At 41.4% G+C, this 12,263-nt stretch overlaps 1 protein-coding gene across 8 annotated transcripts in view; it reads right to left on the bottom strand.

Annotated features, from left to right (window-relative positions):
* The window catches only part of LMO7 (LIM domain 7), a 111,292-nt gene that overhangs the window by 53,757 nt on the left and 45,272 nt on the right, over window positions 1-12,263 (bottom strand). For all 8 annotated transcript variants that reach the window (XM_080916988.1, XM_080916987.1, XM_080916980.1 and 5 more), the window contains 3 exons: window positions 7,215-7,245; window positions 5,514-5,627; window positions 820-1,018 (listed from right to left, as the gene is read on the bottom strand). The gene's annotated coding sequence lies outside the window, so the exon portion shown is untranslated. The remainder of the gene's footprint in view (window positions 1-819; window positions 1,019-5,513; window positions 5,628-7,214; window positions 7,246-12,263) is intronic.

The following is a 12,263-nucleotide window of genomic DNA, read 5'->3' as shown; positions in this document are numbered from 1 at the left end:
AATGTGAGAGGGGGTTGGAGCATGTATTTCTTCTTTTAAAAATCTACTGATCATTACTGATCTTGTGTGGTACATGTGTGCTTGTTCTTGCCATGGTGCACATGTAGAAGGAAGAGGGGAGCTTGCACAAATCCATTTTTCCCCCTCCTTTCACTCTGTGGGTCCCAGAGATGGAACTGGGGCTTAGTAGCAGTAAGCAACTCTAACCACTGGGCAATCTTCTGAGCCTTGAAGGCATGCCTTTCAGCGATGGGTTTGACCCAAAGCTTTCAAGCCAGAGTGACAGTTCCTTTCCACAAAAGGACTTGGAGTAACTCATCCCCTCTGTCCCCTCTGTCCCCTCTGCCATGGAGCACAGGCTGGAAAAAGCTTCCTACCTCCCTGCTACCCGGTCCATCAGAGCTTAGAGAGAACTATTTTAATGCTTTTCCTCTTTAGCATTTCTTAAGTATTTCTGGTAAAATTGAGACAAGAAGGAAAAACTATTCAGGAAGTAACACTGACATCTTAGAGGCTCTTAATGCACTTTGTGTTTAGATGTTTGGGTTAACAGACCTGTTGCTAAGTCTCTCTCTCAAGAGTGTCTCACTGACAAAATCCAGTCCCAGGGAGCCAGGGAGGCATCCCCTCAGCAGCCTTGTCCAAATACAGAAGAAAGAACAACAACAAAATACCTAAGAACATGCCTTTATGGAAATCCATATCCTAGTGAAAAATCATTGGATAATTGTCATTTTCTGCTTTCTCTCCTCCCCCATTTTCTCTTCATAAACAAAGAAATGAAATAAACGATCAGCCTGAGACACAAGACCTACTCACCTTCCTTCCCACCTCTGACTGTGAGGTCTGAGGAGCAGCTGGTCAGTGATCTAGACCCCAAGGACTCCAAGCTTTCAAAGGAATCTTCCCTCCTGTGGCTACCTGGAGGGGCAGGAAATTCTCCCCTGTCAGGACACCAGATATCCCCGTAGCCACTGTCCCGACCACTTCTTTTCAGGCAGCTGGAATCTTCAAGGGCCTGAAGGAAACACGGTACAAGTATGAGAGAATGACCATAAACTTGCAGAGATGCAAAAGCCCTGATGAACTAGGTGAGTTGACAGGGTTTTCCTGTTCAACAAAAGAAGAAGAAAACAAAACCCATTAAAAGTACATCTTTTTTTTTCTTCACAAATTGTACAATGGGAGGGGGTATTCAAAATTCCATATAATAAGAAAATGCCTGAAATTATTATCAATAAAGTTTTACAATCAAGACATATGAAAATAATAATAATAAAAAACAAAATTATAGAAGCCTTGAAGTGCTAGTTAATTATATAAATTTTATATATATATATATATATATCGAGAGAGAGAAGATGAAGGAAATCAAAGGAAAAAAATCTTAATGTTGACACCCCAAGTGTAGGCAAATCTTGTAGATATCTTGTTCTGTTCTCTCTCTAGGAAATAGCTAGGGCGGTTTATGTGAAACATAAGACCAGAATGATGTTCTTTTACCTCATCAACCCTCAAAAAAAAAAAAAAAAACCCTATTATTATAAAGAGCAGTGAGTATGCATGTTACAGAATTCATTTATTTTCAATAATTACACAACCTGGATGCTGACAGCCAGGCCTTTCTTATTGAGTCAAAGTTAGCACACATGCTTGATGGCATATGACACTGAAATGTCCTTGGACTGAAATAAAGTAGTTGTGTGGCTCTTAATAATAAGAGATACATAGAAATAGGGTAAAAGATTTTACCTTTTGCTTTATATCTTATGTGTCCCAAAATATGCCTTCGTAATTAGCATACCTCTGAAACTTAATGTCAAACCCTAACTGGCCCTTTACAAATAGAAGTCAACAACACTCTTCTCGGGCGGCAAGAACACAAAACAATAAGATACAACAAGTTAGGGACTGGATCTGATGCTTTGAATTAATCTGACCCCCAAAATCGGGAATCTGTGTATATAAATACTGAAGGTCCTGGTCCCCAATTGATTTTTGGTTTATGATCAATAAAGAGCCAGTGACCAATGGCTGGGCAGGTAGACAGAGGTGGCACCTTTGGATTTGTGTGGGCTAGGGACCAGAAGAGAGGAAGGAGGAGATTGCCATGAAGAAGAAGAAGAAAGACCAGATCTAAAAGCCTGCTGACATGTAAGTATGTAAGTATCAGGGAAAGGGGCCACACGGGCTACTTCCCCAATTGTGTTGGGGTAGGAAAGATGAAATATAGATTTTAAAAGATGGTAATACAGGAATCCCTGAGGGGAGTGTTTGCTAGCATCATGAATGATAAAACTGCCCAGCCTTTGAGCTACTCAAGACATATTAAAATTAACTGGTGTGTGTGTGTGTGTGTGTGTGTGTGTGTGTGTGTATGTGTGTGTGTGTGTGTGTGTGTATGTGTGTGTGTGTATGTGTGTGTATGTGAGCGCACACATTCCTTTTGAGAATCTAGAGGGCTCTGCTGGGTGGCTGGGAGCCCAACCTGCTGGGAACACTAGGTGGTTTGACTTATCATAGCTACACAAACATTGATTAAAGCGTGATTTAACTTCTAAAAAATAGTTGAGAGACCATGAAGGAAAAGATTCAATATTAAATGACAATAAATATTGATGAACTTTTAAAAGTATATATTAAGGCTATGCAGAAAAAAAATCAATTTTAAGAGGTGAACCTGAGACAATAAGAATGAGGTGTGTTGCCTGAACTCATCTTCAAATAACTAAAACAAATGAGCAGACACTATGTCCGATAATAATGAGGTGAGGTTTGCAAGTGTTATTGCCTTAACCTTTATCATAATACCTTCAACACGTGAAGAAAAGCTGGCTCAGAACAGATAACTAGCAGCTGTTTCAAGCAGACTGCTGCCTAAATCAGATCCTTCAATCCGTGAGTCAATTGTCTGACATGTGTTTGAAATGCCAAGGGTGGCCAGGTAAAAGATTTCATACTGCCATTAACCTTGACATCCTAGCATGAACAAGGCCAGGTTCTACGTTCTACCTGCCATTTCCAAGCTTAGTGCTAACAAGCTATGTCTCAAGATATGATACTGACATTTTAAAGTCAGTTTTTAGATGCATCAGGTTTTTTCAAACACATACTTCCAAACGTTTTGAAACCTCCTCGTTAACACAGTAGGACTTCTGATCTTAGGAATGTTAAAAAACTGAGTAGCAGTGATGTGACCGGTTATAAATAACCCAGGTCAGGCCCTGCAGTCTGAGGACTTCACCCTGACAAGTGAATCATCTGCGAATTACAATCTGACTCAAATACAACAGCTTCCAGTGAGTGTGGTTTCATCTCTATTTCAGCTTTGGCGTTTTCCTGGCCAGGGAGCTGGGAAAGTGCAGTCCACATAAGGCCTCACCTTTTAAAGGAACTGATACAAAACAAATGATAGATCTGCATGCTCCCCGTGGCTATTCCCACCAGGTAATGGGAGCACAACCACTGTCTTGGCATCCCTAGCACAAACTGCATTGAAACGACTCATCCTGAGTCACTGCCATAAAAACGTTAGGAAGGCTATAAAGAACACTAGTCCACAAATCCATGTCCCTTATAGCTTCTCACTATATAGCTCCGTAGTTCAAACAAGTAGGAAGCCGGGTTTCGCTTGTACTCCAAACTCTATGGCATTACCCCACCAGAGCCTCACCCTCTTCCACCGCAAGGACTGACCTGCTCCCCCAAGTCTCAGACAATTACGCTCTCTGGTAGATGAACCATTCTCCAACATCTAGCACAATATGTTTAAGTGGCAATAGCTCAACCACTAACTCAGTTAGCTCATGCAAAAAGTGTGAGCACAGAGATACTCACTCTCTTGATGTACACATGCGCCCCATAGGTGCCGATGCACATGTGTGTGCTGGTGTCCACGCACATGCAGGGATGTGTGTGCAGAGGCTAGAGGCCAGCCTCCAGTGCTGTTTTTCAAGAGACAGCCACCTTGTGTTTGTTTTGTTGTTTTATAGTTAGTTCTTGAGACCAAAACAGGATGTCTTATTGTTGAGAGTCTGCCCAGCAGGGCTATATTGGCTGCTGGCCAAGGCCCAGAAATCCTAGTGTCTTAGCCTCCCCGGAGCTGGAGCTGGGATAGTGTATGCATATCACCACACTCCACATTATCATCACATGAATCTGAGGGCTCACACTCATTCTCACCCCTGTGTAACAAGCATCTAATGGGCTGAGCTATCTGCACAGACCTAAACGACAACTGTTTTCTTACAATTTAAAAACAAAAACAAAATAACAACAACAAAACCTTATAATCCCATCTTTTTGTTACTAGGGTGGCTAAGTGCAGGAAAAGTATTTTGGAAAACGTAAATAGATAGAGCAGAAGGCAATTGTTTTCATCCAGAGCAACTATTCCTCTGTTCTAATCATAACCAGCATTTATTTCATCCTCACAACGTGTCAGAAACAAACACTAAATCTTTCCTGCTTAATCTCATCAGAAAAATCTCACAAAGGAAGCAGATGGTATTTTATCATGTTGAGTAGCTATTTTTCTCCCAGTCTTATAAAGTACCCTGGATGAATAGCTCCACAAAGAAATTAGTTTTTTCCACTCAGGCCCTATAAATACAATTTTTTTTTTACAGAAAAAAAAATCAGTATATTTTGCTCTCAGCACTTGGTTCTTCTCAAAGAGTCTACAAGCTTCTAGAGCCTGTTGCAATATGAAGAAACAGCAACACAAGTTAAAACCAAAATTCTGGGCTCAGCAGGTCAGAGTATTTGCTGCAGTTTAGTTAACAGCACCCACATCAGGCAACTCACAATTCCAGTAACTCTAGCTCCTGGGTATCTGATGCTGTCTCTGGCCACCAAGATCACAGCACTCTCACACTCACACAGGTATCCCTGCACACGCACACACAAATGCATAACCTCCTCAGTAGTCAACCTGCAATCCCAGCAGCTGGGGGGTTGAGGCAGGGAGACGAGGAGTCCAAGGTCATAGCAAATTTTGGATCACCTAGATTATTTGAGTCTCTGCCTTGAAACAAGCAAAACTTTGTCAAGTTTCACTTTCCATTTATTACTCTTCAAGGAACACTAGTACCATGGTGACATGGGAATGTAGTCACTAGAGATAATTACCCACCACAAGAACAAATTAATATAAAGAAATTGAGTAACTCCTATAAATGTTAATAGCCCTAAAAATCCCTTTTTACTGCAGGTTGAGTTCATAATGAGTATAGAAACAGTTAAGTTATATAGTGTATAAAAAAGGAATGTGTGTGCCATCAAATTACCTAAAATTAAAGACGTAAAATTCTATACCTTGAAACTGGTCTGGAATAGATAGCTCCCTCCTTGGAAGAGCACATAAAGCCAGAAAACAAGTAACTACCTTGCCTACACAGTCCTGTCTAGAGGACAGACGAACTCGCAACTTGCTGCAGAGAAGGAGAAGCAGAAAAGAAAGGTGTAATAAAGTAAGAGTAGTCATTTCATACAGATGCTGGTTGTGTCCTTACCTTAGTCAACGCTTGTCCTAAAAGAGTCTCAAAAGCTTTCAGATTGAGATAGGGACCATTATAATAGGGGTTATTTTGTGCTTTTCTTCCCAGCCAGTACAAAGTTATCAAAACCTAAGTAGAAATAACAAGATCAGTGAGTGGGTAACCAAGTACCAGTTCAATTGCAGGTGGATAAACTGCAGTTCAGAATATGTCACAGATGAGAAGCAGACTCTTCTCATGTATAGGACGAAATGTGGTCCTTAAAACTATCATTATTCTTGATATAGTTCATTGCTTCCAACTGATTTCTCAGATCAAAAGGTACAGAACTCAATAGGCAATCATACACTCTACCCTTGAAGAGGAAGAGGAAGTAAGAACACACAAGGGTTGGTGTTGGTGCTCAATGGAATGACTTCTTAGCATGCATGGAGCCCTGAGCTTAGTCCCTGGCACTGCATGAAAATGGCTCTGGTGGTGCGTACCTGGACCCCCATCACTTAGAAGGTAGAGGCAAGAGGACCAGAAGTTCAAAGGGCATATGTGTACATGAAAACTGTAAGAGTCTGGGCTACATGAAAAGCTGTCTCAAAAAACAGATGAGTATGAACTACAAGTGAAACTCGGGGTTGGAGGTTGGGGGTGGGAAGGGGTTGAGTGTGTGTGAAAGAGACAGAGGGACAGAAGTAACGCATACAGGTCCACAAGTGTGGACAACTTCTAGAAGCTCATTCCCACTTTCTGGCTTTGCTTTAAGACAGGGCCTCTCTTGTAACTTGCTGCTCTACTAAGTATGGCTGGCCACGAGTTTCTGGGCAGTTCTCTTGTCTCTGACCCCCATCTCACACTAAGAGTACCATGAATATACATACACCACTGTATCTTGCTTTTTACCCTGGTTCCAGAGATCCAACCTCAGGCCACCAGGCTTGAGCAAGAAGCTCTTCTACCCACTAAGGCACCCCTTCTAGCCTACAAGTAAAACTTTTTATGTCAATACTTTTCCAATAAGACTATATAATAAACACCTAAAGTCAGTAATTCCCATTGCTCGATGACCACCATATTTTTAAATATGGGCTGTTACTTTTAGATATTCTTTTATAATTATAGAATATTAAGGACATGGTGGCAGCCTATACTGGATAATTACCTAGAGATTTATTTGTTTGTTTGTTTGTTTGTTTGTTTATGTGAGTGCACTGTAGCTATTTTCAGACACACCAGAAGAGGGCATCAGATCTCATTACAGATGGTTGTGGGCCACCATGTGGTGGCTGGGCATTGAACTCGGGACCTCTGGAAGAGCAGTCAGTGCTCTTAACCGCTGAGCCATCTCTCCAGCCCTCTTACCTAGAGTTCTTAAGCTGTCAGTGTCTCCTTTCAATGTCTAGTTTGATAACCTCCTTCTTGCTCCCCTAAAACTTTTAAATTTAGTTTGCTGTTGCCAGATTAGAAATATAACAAGCAGCCCTTGAAACTTAACCTTCCATTTTATGCCCAAGTCCCATCTATACAGTTTAAAGATACATTATAATACATGCTCTTAGACTCTAACTGGTTAATTTCTAAGTAAAATTTAATTAGAAAAGATGACAAAGTTTATATTCTTAGATCTATTGTGATTTTTACAGATTATGAAAAAAAGGATAAATATATATAATACATATTAATATATATATAAATACATATTAATATATATTAAATACAGCTTACATTTTTCAGTCTCCTGTCAGTCTCTTCTTGCCTGTGAAGAAAAAGAACATGTTGATTAAATAATATCCATGAACCTTAAATTATTAACTAACTAAACTATAACTAAAATTCATTTTTATTATAAAGTACTATCGGTGTTAAAGATCCCCTGTCCATTCTGAAACTTTAGAGTACCCAGCAGCACGAGAATCCTCCTGCAACCATTGACTTGAATATTACAGTGAGTTTTCTATAAAAAGAAATCATTTGCTCTTTCTCTTAATTTATCTATGATGAGTTGTTCAATTTTCTTTAAAGGAAGTTTAAACCCACCTTGAAGGTTTTTAAGCAAAAATCAAAGGGTAAGAAGAAAAACTGGAAACACACAACTGAGAGGAAAGAAATAAACAGCTTTGCAATGACTTTTCCCTTCCACTGTCCACAGCTTTTTCCACCTAAGAAAACCTTCTGCAAACTGATTAAAAATCCTGGCCTTGCAGGTAACAGTTTTAAAACTGGACCATGAGGCAGACATGGGATCTGATGCTTTTAACCCCAATACCAGGGAGGCAGAGGTAGACAGATCTCTGTGAGTTCAAGGCTACTAGGGCTAAGTGAACTTTAGCCAGGACTACTCGGTAATACTCAGTCTCAAAAAAAAAAAAAAAAAAAAAGTATTATGACCTATGACGTGAACAGAACACTCCTAATTCTATTACAGGCTTGTAGAACATCTTTATTGGCCTGCAAAAGAGCATGGTGCTTACAAGAACGTCAAAGGGAAACAGATACCACCTCAGTGTTCAAGAGACTTAATAATGTATAGCAGAAGAGAGGAGCCTCCCTCAAGTACTGAAGTATTTTCCATCGTTACCAACACAGGGGTCAGTGAGAGCCATACTGCAGAAGGCTGAGCTAGATGACCTCTTGGTTAGCTTTTCAGCATGACTTCAGCAGTAGAAGAAAAACTACACACATGCATTTGCTGTTAACACGTATATGGAACATATCCGTACATCAAACAGGTAATGTGCATAGCACACAGTCATTCATACGGAGAAGAAAAATGAGGTGAAGACAGACAATGCTTGAACTCGGCTTTCCAGCATCGACAGTTCTTCCTTGTTACAGAACAAGCATGACACAAAATGGAGTCAATATGCAGCTCCAACCCAGAAGAGCATCAACAGGAAAATCTGTAAGTCCTCACATTGCTGGTAGAAACGTCTGGTCCACTCACTCTGATCCCACTTAGCATCTACCTAAACTAAATATGCCCAAAGTCCACTACCCAGTAAGTCCATTTCCAGGTACATGCTTAAGAACAGTTTTGTTTGTTTGCTTTGTTTTTTAACAGTTTGGCAAAAGTCATGCCTGGGAGACTTCCTAGTGTCCCTATGAAATATATACACAGATGAACACTAGGTAGCAATGGAATTGAACAGTCTGCACATTTGTTCTAGGGTTTGGTTCAGTCTCACAAGCAGTGAGAAAAGAAGAGTACAGGTAATACGGATAGGCTAATATAAAAGTACTCAAACAAGCAAAGAAAAATGATACCCTTGGAATGGAGCATGGGAGAGGCTGTGGCAGAGAGAAAGGCCTCTCTGATGCTGAGAATTTGAATTTTGACTCCTAAGGAATCTCCAACCTGAAATTTTAGCATCTTACAAGTTATTTCTTAAGATGAGTTCTGGGATCAAACTCTGGGCAAGCATTTTATCATCCCCTGAGTCCTTGAGAGACATCTTTTGGGTCTCTTTTACCATATATTTTTCTGTTTGTGGACTGTACTTCAAAAGAAGTGACCTGGAGGAGCTTCACAGCCGCACTGCTCGGGTTATAATTTATCTCTTCAACTGAGAGAAACTAATCCTGTAAAAGGGAATAGAATTCTGTTTTGGGGATTGTTCAGTGGGGAATATCACTAGAAGTGGCTATGAACTCATGGCCCATAATTCTAATGGTGACTGCCATAACACTTCAAATAGTAAATTATCTAAAGTACAAAATTTCTGTGAATGTGGACTCTCACGGATGTATGGGTCTCAAAGTGATCCTACTTTTATCAGAAACTCTCTTGAGCATGGGGGAATCACAGAGCCCTGGTGAAGCCCTGCCTCCTTCCAATAGCCTGAAATAAATGTTTCCAGTCCTTCCACCTCTGACTTTTTATAACAATAAGCCATCTTTGGAAATACAAGGCAAGGCTATTCTGTGACTGATCCAACAGCAGTGACCTTGCTTTTTGGCCCCTCACTTTACATTCCTTTCTAAGTGTGAGCATTTACAACGTGCTTCAGAACACAAAGACATACGGGCCAGCCAAATTAGCTTCCTATCACTGAAACCCATAATGCCAGGAATGCACATGACCCAAGATTGCCAGAGTAGAGTTCACTGTGACACACACACACACACCCTAGTGGATGAAGTCAGGAAGCAGGCAGCTCCTGGGCTTGGGTGGCCATGGGGCACACCCCAATAGCTTTTAAATTAACCAGTAGAGAGAGGAAGCTCAAGGTAATAAGCCTGGATAAGCCAAAGTCGAAAGTAAAGTCTGTTCTTGATGAGTGGCCCCACCAGACCCAGTGTGCCCAGAGGGTACAGCACACTACCATGTAGATGGAGGGAGCAGTTTAGGAATGGATGTGGGTCCCATGCTCTTCTATTTATTTGAACCATTTATTTTCAAGGTTTCTATTTTATATTGAAAGATGTACACATTGTCTCCTACTTCAACAGATAAAAGGAAACACACGAAATAGGAACTCTAACTCGATCAAGACCAGTTCTCAGACTGTGGCCCAGGGAGGGGAAGGCCTCTACTGTCCACTCTTTCCATAAAAGCCTCCTAGTGACATACTGGACTCCTCCTTAACCATCATCAAGAAACTGGGCCTGAGAACTCAGTGCCCCATATCCTCGCCTGCAAAACAGGAGTCTAGCCTCACTGGGTGTCATGAGATTCAGACTGCTTAGGCTCAGGCCAAGCAAGACAATGAGACTTCATGAGGGTCCCTAATCATCATTGTGCCCCTCAACTAGTGTGTTGAGCTAGGGGAAGTGGCTGGAAGCCAATCATTGGTACCCTTACACAGACCCCTTTCCCCTCTAGGAGATGCATTTGAATGAAACATAATGTCCAATACTCTTTTATGTTATACTTTTTCTGACCTCTTAGTATGGATATAGCTTTATACTATGAGGATCAGAAGTTACTTCCAAAAGAAGATCAAAACAAAGGGCATGGCACCCTGGTACAGTCATCATTGACATAGATTCACTGGCACTAAGCCAGTCTTCCCCACCCATCCTTGGGCTGTGGAAGCCCACCATGGACAAATGTCCTTTAAGTTTTCTAAGATCTTCATCACTGGAGGGAGGGATGTGTATAGCCAAACAAAACAAAACAAATCCACTGCTCTATCCAAAGTAGCTCTGAAAATCTTTCCAAGAACTAACTCTGGGCCCACACACCGTACCCACCTTTGCCCGATAGCCTCAGGGACTGGGGGAAAACTGGTGCCGTCCCAGCACGCGGTTTATCAGAGAATTACTCACAGAGCTGGCAAAGACAGCTTGAGTGTTTTTGTTACCTCCACTCACAGAGAGACAGGAAGAAATTACCTCAAGTCAGGCCTCATGACATCTCACACAGAAGTTTACTGTTTCTGAATTGCTCTGTGACTCAGAACTCCTTTTTCCTTCGAGACACTGCCCATCCCCACAAGCTACAGAAAGGCCCCATCTTCCCTTGCCTCATGCAAGGATCATAATTCTCTAAAGACAGGACTCCTCCATTCTCCAAAACCATCTCTTCTCCCCAATTCTCAATCTCAAGGCCAATCTCAGTTACAATCAAACGGAGCTCTGACTGTACTTTCCCTCAGGGAAACACACACCCAAAGACTCATACTAAAATTTCTCATGGTGAGTAGGAAAAAAAAACTTCACCGCAGGTGCCCCCAGACAGAAGCTTAACACAGAGAAACATCTGGCCTTAGAGCAGTGAAATAGCTCAGTGGGTAAGGAAGCTTACTGCCCAGACTGCTGAACTGAACTCCATCCCTGAAACCCACAAGGTGGAAGAAGAGAAACAACTCCTATTAGTTTCCTTAGAACTCTATAAGTTCAATATGGTACACAAAGACCCTTTTCCACCTACATAAATAAATGTATAGATTAAATAAAGAAACAGGGAGATGGGGAGATAGATAAATAGATGCACAGATACATAGAGATAGATGATAGATAGATAGACAGACAAACAGACAGACAGACAGACAGACAGATAGATAGATAGATAGACAGATAGATGATAGATAGATAGATAGATAGATAGATAGATAGATAGATAGATAGATAGATAGATAGATGATTTTCTTTTATTAATTCTGGCCCCACCTACCACCACTCAAGGCCTCTGTCAAAACAAAAAGCACATTTGAATTCTTGAAGTTCTCCCAGGAGCTCAAGAGCAGTCACACGCCAGGTTCAGACTCCTCTCTGCTACCAGAATAAGTTTCCTTGGCTCCTTCTGCTCACTGAACAACTGCAGCAGATCAGATGATTATATCCCCAGGGTATTTCCCAGAGCAAAGCCAGGAAGCTTCCTGGAGATCCAGCCTAGCTGGCCCTGCCCTGGGTGGCACCAGCTGACCCGGGCGTTGCCTTTTGGGAAACTATGTTGATATCAGAGGAGCTGACCTCCTCAGATACTTGGTCCCTCTCCAAACCACCAAATAATCTTTGCTTTCCAACCATTGCTTTCACCACTGGACACCTGTTCATAACTTTAAAAAAAGAAATTAATGAAAAGGAAGCAAGAAATGGTATCCTGAATGCTGATTTTCAGATGAAGAAAGGGGCTGTGGACACTGTCCGGTTCAGATCTGCTAGCAGTATGTGGAGTGTGGGTGGAGGCAAGTGCATGCTGGGAGACAGAAGGGACAAGTCAGAGCACATGTTCATCTAATGACAGGACAGTGTGCCTTGGCCTGTTTTGTTTTCTGTTGCTAGAACAGAACACAGACTGGATATTTATAAGTATATTTCTTACAGTACTGG

This window comes from Micromys minutus (genome assembly GCF_963924665.1).
Source record: "Micromys minutus genome assembly, chromosome: 5".
Classification (NCBI taxonomy): Eukaryota; Metazoa; Chordata; class Mammalia; order Rodentia; family Muridae; genus Micromys; species Micromys minutus.
Note: the sequence above shows the minus strand (reverse complement) of the source record. Positions and strands in the feature narration are given on the sequence as shown.